Source organism: Mustela lutreola, chromosome 13 (genome assembly GCF_030435805.1).
Source record: "Mustela lutreola isolate mMusLut2 chromosome 13, mMusLut2.pri, whole genome shotgun sequence".
In the NCBI taxonomy this organism is placed as follows: Eukaryota; Metazoa; Chordata; class Mammalia; order Carnivora; family Mustelidae; genus Mustela; species Mustela lutreola.
Window position 1 is genome coordinate 87,108,597 of NC_081302.1, and position 6,689 is coordinate 87,115,285.

Sequence of the window (6,689 nt, forward strand, 5' to 3'; positions counted from 1 at the left end):
TCACATACTGAGTCACAAGTTGGATCTCAACCAACCCCAAACTTCTGAGATTTTCACATGCATTTTTCAGACAGTAATGTTTGAAACTAGAACCCAAACAGTAGAGGAATTTTGGAAAGAATTCACACATTTGGAGATCAAGAGCATCCTGCCAGGGAATGATTGCATCATTCAGGAAATTAAAGAACTTAAACAATTCATTGCAACTAATGAAAATGAAAATACATTTATTTAGAACCTATGGGATACTGAAAAGTTGCTCTTTAGTTACATAGCCATCCAAAAAATTAGAAAAATCCCAAATGCACAAGCTAAACTTACTTGGAAAGAGAACAGCAAATTGAACTGAAACCAAGCAGGAGAAGAAAAAGAATAAAGATCAGAACAGAAATCAATGAAATGGAAAGTAGTATAGTAGCAGAGCCCACAAACAAAACTAGAAGCTTGTTCTCACAATGAATTAATCAGATCGTTAAACCTCTGGCCACACATAGCCAAAAGAAAAGATAAAGGGCCTAAGTTAATAAAATCAGGAAGGAAAGGGGAGAGATCATGACCAATGCAAAAGAAACAGGGAATTGTTAAGACACATTATCAGCAACTATATACAAACAAAGTAGGTCATCTGGAAGAAATAGAAGCATTCCTGGAAACTTGTAATCTACCAAGTCTGAAACAGGAAGAAATAAACAAACCAACTGAACAGACCAATGCCCAGCACAGACATTGAATCAGGAATCAAAAACCTGCCCCAAAACACAAGAATCCAGGGCCAGATAACTTTTCAGTGGAACTTCACCAAACATTTTAAGAATAAATCATGCATATTCTACTGAAGCTGTTTCCAAAAAATAGAAGTTGAAGGAAAGCTTCCAAAAGATTTTCTGAGGCTGAGCATTACCTTGACCCACAAGCAGACAAAGACCTCATATCAAAGGGGAATTACAGATGAATAAGCTTGGCGAGCACTAATACCAAATTATTCAACAAGATACAAGCCAGTGGGATTCCATGGTACATTAAAAGGGCTATTCACTGCCACCCAGTAAGGTTTATTCCTGGGATGCAAAGGAGCTTCAACATGCACAAATCAATTGATGTCATTAGTCATACAAACAAAAGAAAGACAAGGACCATATCAACCTCTCATTTGATGCAGAAAAAGCAAAACATTTGGCAAAATGCAACGCTTTCTCATGATTAAAACAAGATACAGAGATAGAGGGCACATACCTCATATTATAAAAGCCACCTATGAAGAGCCCACAGCAAATATCATTCTCAATGGAGAAAAACTGACAGATTTTCCCTTCAGGTCAGGAATATGACAGGGATGCCCACTCTCACTACCTTTGTTGAACACAATATTAGAAGTCCCAGCCTCAGCGTTTGGACAACAATAGCAAATAAAAGGGATGCAAGTTGTCATAGAAGAAGTCAAATTGTCTCTCTTTGCATAAGACAATATACTTTATGTGAAAAAGCCACAAAACTTCACTCCAAAATGACTTGAATTCATACAGCAAGTCAGAAACATGTAGGATTCCAAAATGAAAACACAGAAATTTCTTGCTTTCCTATACACTAACAAAGTGAATGGAGAAAGAGAAATGAAGGTGTCAATTCCACCAACCATAACACCCAAACCCATAAGATGCCTAGGAATAAACCTAGCCAAAGAGGTAAATTATTTCTACCGTATAAACTACACAACACTGAGGAAGAACATTGAGGAAGATGCAAAGAGATGAAAAAATATTCCATGCTCCTGGATTGGAAGAATCAACATTGTAAAAATTCATATGCTGTCCAGAGCACTCTACACAGTCAACGCAATCCTTATCAAAATATCATCAAAACTTTTCATCCTTAAAACAAACAATAATACAATTTCCATGTAGCCAGAAATGATCCTGAATAGCCAGGGTCTGTTGAACAGGAAGACCAAAGCCGGGCACACCACAATGACCGACTTCAAGCTAGTTTACAAAGCTGGGATCATCAAGACAGCATAGTAGTGACACAAAAAGAGACCCATCACTCAGTAGAACGAAAGAGAGTCCCTAGAAATGGACCTTTATGTCTATGGTCAACTAATCTTTGACAAAGCAGAAAAGAGTACTCAGAGAAAGAAGACAGTGTCTTCAATAAGTGGTGCTCAGAAAATTGGACAGTCACACACGGATGACACTGGACCTTCTCTTACACTATATGCGATCAAATTCAAAATGGATGAAATACCTCAATGTGAGACAGTAATCCTTCAGAATCCTAGAGGAGAACCCAGGTTGCCACGTCTTCAACTTCAGCCACAGCAACTTCTTGCAACACACGTCTCTAAGGACAAAGGAAACAGAAGCAAAAATGAGCTACTGTTTCTCAATATAAAAAGCTTCTGAACAGCAAAGGGACCAATCAACAGAACTTCTGATTGGGAGAAGATATTTACAAATGACATATCAATTTAGGGATTAATATCCAAAATATAGAAAGAACTTATACACGAGAGACATAATATTCAAATACCTGAGTAAATATATCTGTTTACCTTCTGAATTAACCTTTAACTCAACTATTCAAACAACTACACAATGTATCAGAACTCATTTCTAAACTTTGTCCTAAGAAAACGCTGAGCAATTGATATTTTCACCTTATTCATGTCTGTGGACCTTCTCAAGTGAATGCACACACAAAGGGCACCTGGGTGGCTTAGCGGGTAGAATACACACAAAGGGCACCTGGGTAGCTTAGCAGGTAGAACATGTGACTTTTGATCTCAGGGTCATAGGTTCAAGCCCCACATTGGGTATAGAGATTACTTAAAAATATAATCTTAAAAACAAACTTCCTGTTGCAACTCAGGAGGAGGCATATAATATCTAGTGGTCAAGTAAATACACACATAAAACACTAGGTATTCTCCTTCATGTACAAGGATGTCCTGAAATCACGATTCCTGTTATGTTTTTATGGAGTTATCTAAAAAGTCAAGGGCAGGGATGAAAAAAAGTATACACACTGGTTTGAAAACTATTCAAAGAAATCTATTCAGAAAAATGACTTCATTCATAGGATAGTGGAAGGACCAATGTCAGCTCTCCAAACCAGTATGTTTGTTACTTTGCAAGATAATAAACAGTATATGTCTTATGGCATTTTTATTTTTATTTATCATTTAAAGTTGAAATATTTCTCCAAATTCTTAAAATGATTTTAGTTGGAATTAATAAAAACTATTTTAATAAACTATTAGAATTAACAGTTGATACTTCTTCAAGCATTTAAATAAAAGAAATCCAAAGAAAATCTTATTTGTCAAGGTCAATTTGAAGATAAATATATTATCTATTTTATACTTTCACACACACACACATATATAATATAGTTAAATGTTAAAAGGTAAATAAATTACTTACATACTTGTGTGTTAAAAAAACATAAACCTCTCTTGTAACTTCAAACAAAACATGATAGAATTCTTGAAAGGATTGGTGTTATACCTTCTAATCTCTTATGAACTTGTAGTAAATGTGATGGAAGTGATATTTTAATCAATGAATGATATCTGCAAGCATCAATGTATTCTTTACTCAATTTAAGGTAAATTAAGCTAAGGTTGACACTAACTGATAATATATTCATGTGAATGTGATCACTTAAAAGTAATAATAATTCTCTCTGGCAAAATATATAGTAAATAAGTGAAAGCTAATGAACTAGGATATATGCGAACTTGTCTGAACTAAGAGAATTTCAGGAAATAATTGAATTTGAAACACACATATTATCACTGACTGATACAGCTAACAGGACGTAAATGAAAAATTCTTATAAGTTAAATTAACTCCTAAGACTATGATCTTTTTTAAAATGTGGGAATTTTTTTTCATCTTTTTTTTTTCCACTTTCATTCTTAATCAAGACATGTAGTGTTGTAAATACGCCTCACAAAATGCATCCTAAGAAAGCTTCTTTAAAAAAAAATAAATACAATATAAAAAAGACTAAACCTCCCCCCAGGAATTTCTAGTGGCACATTACTCTTTTTAAATTTTTATTTATTTTTATATTTCTTTTCGGTGTTCCAGAATTCATTGTTTATGCACCACAACAAGTGCTCCATGCAGGACCTGTCCTCCATAATACCCACCACCAGGATCACCCAACCTCCCATTGCCCTCCCCTCCAAAACCTTCAGATTGTTTTCCAGAGTCCACAGTCTCTCATGGCTCATCTCACCCTCTGATTTCCCCCATCTCCCTTCTCCTTTCCATCTCCCCATGTCCTCCGAGTTATTCCTTATACTATGCAAATAAGAAAAACCATAAGATAATCAACTCTCTCAGCTTGACTTATTTCATTCAGCATCATCTCTTCCAGTCCTGTCGATGTTGATACAAAAGTTGGGAATTCAGCCTTTCTGATGGAGGCGTAATACTCCATAGTGTATATGGACCACATCTTCCTTATCCATTTGTCTGCTGAAGGGCATTTTGGTTCTTTCCACAGTTTGGCGACCATGGTTATTGCTGCCATGAACATTGGGGTACAGATGGCCCTTCTGTTCACAACATCTCTATCTTTGAGGTAAATACCCAGTAGTGCAATTTCAGGGTCATAGGGAAGTTCTATTTTTAATTTCTTAAGGATCTCCACACTGTTTTCCAAAGCAGCTGCAGTGACTTGCATTCCCAACAACAGTGTAAGAGAGTTCCCCTTTCTTCACATCCTCTCCAACACACATTGTTTACTGCCTTGTTAATTTGGACCAATCTAACTGTTGTAAGGTGGTATCTAAATGTGGTTTTGATTTGAATCTCCCTGATGCCTAGTGTTGATGAACATTTTTCATTCATACATCTTCATTGGAGACGTTAGCCATTCATACATCTTCATTGGAGACATGTCTGCTTATGTCTTCTGCCCATTTTTTGACATGATTATCTATTTCATGTGTGTTCAGTTTGAGGAGTTCCTTATAGATCCTGGATATCAGCCCTTTGTCTATATTGTCAGATGTGAATATTTTCTCCCATTCTTTGGGTTGCCTCTTTGTTTTGTTGAGTGTTTCCTTCAAGTATCATGTAGAAGCTTTTAATCTTGATGAAGTCCCAAAAATTCATTTTCACTTTTGTTTCCTTTCTTTGGAGACATATCTTGAAAGAAGTTGTTGTGGCTGATGTTGAAGAGGTTACTGCCTATGTTTTCCTCTAGGATCCTGATGGAATCCAGCCTCAAGTTGAGGTCTCTTATCCATTTCAAGTTTATCTTTGTGTGTGGTGTAATAGAATGGTCGAGTTTCATTCTTCTACATATAGCTGTCCAGTTCTCCCAGCACCATGTATTGAAGAGATTGTCTTTTTTCCACTGTATATTTTTTTCTTGTTTTGTCGAAGATTATTTGCCCATAGAGTTGAGGGTCCATATCTGGGCTCTCTACTCTGTTCCACTGGTCTATGTGTCTGTTTTTATGCCAGCACCATGCTGTCTTGGTGATCACAACTTTGTAGTAAAGCTTGAAAATGGGCAACATGATGCAACCAGGTTTTTTTTTTCTTTTTCAACATTTCCTTAGCAATTCAAGGTCTCTTCTGATTCCATACAAATTTTAGGATTGTTTACTCCAGCTGTTTGAAAAATGCCAGCGGAATTTTGATTGGAATGTCATAGAAAGTATAGATTACTCTAGACAGCATAGACATTTTAACAGTGGCTATATTTATAATCCATGAGCATGGAATGGTCTTCATTCTTTTTGTGTCTTCTTCAATTTCTTTCATGAGTGTTCTGTAGTTCCTCGAGTAAAGATCCTTTATTTGTTTGGTTAGGCTTATTCCCACATATCTTATGGTTCTTGGTGCTACAGTAAATGGAATCAATTCTCTAATTCCCCTTTCTGTATTTTCATTCTTAGTGTATAAGAAAGCAACTGATTTCTGTTCACTGATTTTGTATCCTGCCACATTCCTGAATTGCTGAATGAATTCTAGTAGTTTGGGGTGGAGTCTTTTGGGTTTTACATATGAAGTATCATGTCATCTGTGAAGAGAGAGTTTTTGACTTCGTTATTGCCAATTTGAATACATTTTATTTCTCTTTGTTGTCTGATTGCTATAGCTAGGCCTTCTAATATTATGTTGAACAAGAGTGGTGAGAGTGGGCATCCTTGTCATTGTTCCTGATCTCAAGGAGAAGGCTGCAAGCTTTTTACCATTGAGGATGGTATTTGCTGTGGATTCTTCATAGATATATTTTGTGAAATTCAGGAATGTTCCCTCTATCCCTATACTTTGAAGATTTTTAATCAGGAATGGATGCTGGATTTTGTCAAATGCTTTTTTTGCATCAATTGAGAGGACCATGTGGTTCTTCTCTCTTCTCTTATTGATTTGTTCTATTACATTGATTGATTTAAGAATGTTGAACCATGGTTGTAAACCAGGGATGAATCCCACCTTGTCATGGTGGATAATATTTTTTAATATACTGTTGGATCCTATTAGCTAGGATCTTATTGAGAATCTTAGCATCCATATTCATCAGGAATATTGGTCTGAAATTCTCCTTTTTGGTGTGGTCTTTGCCTGTATTGGGGATCAGGATAAGGCTGGCTACATAGAAAGAGTCTGGAGGTTTTCCTTCTGCTTCAATGTTTTGAAACAGCTTCAGGAGACTAGGTGTTATTT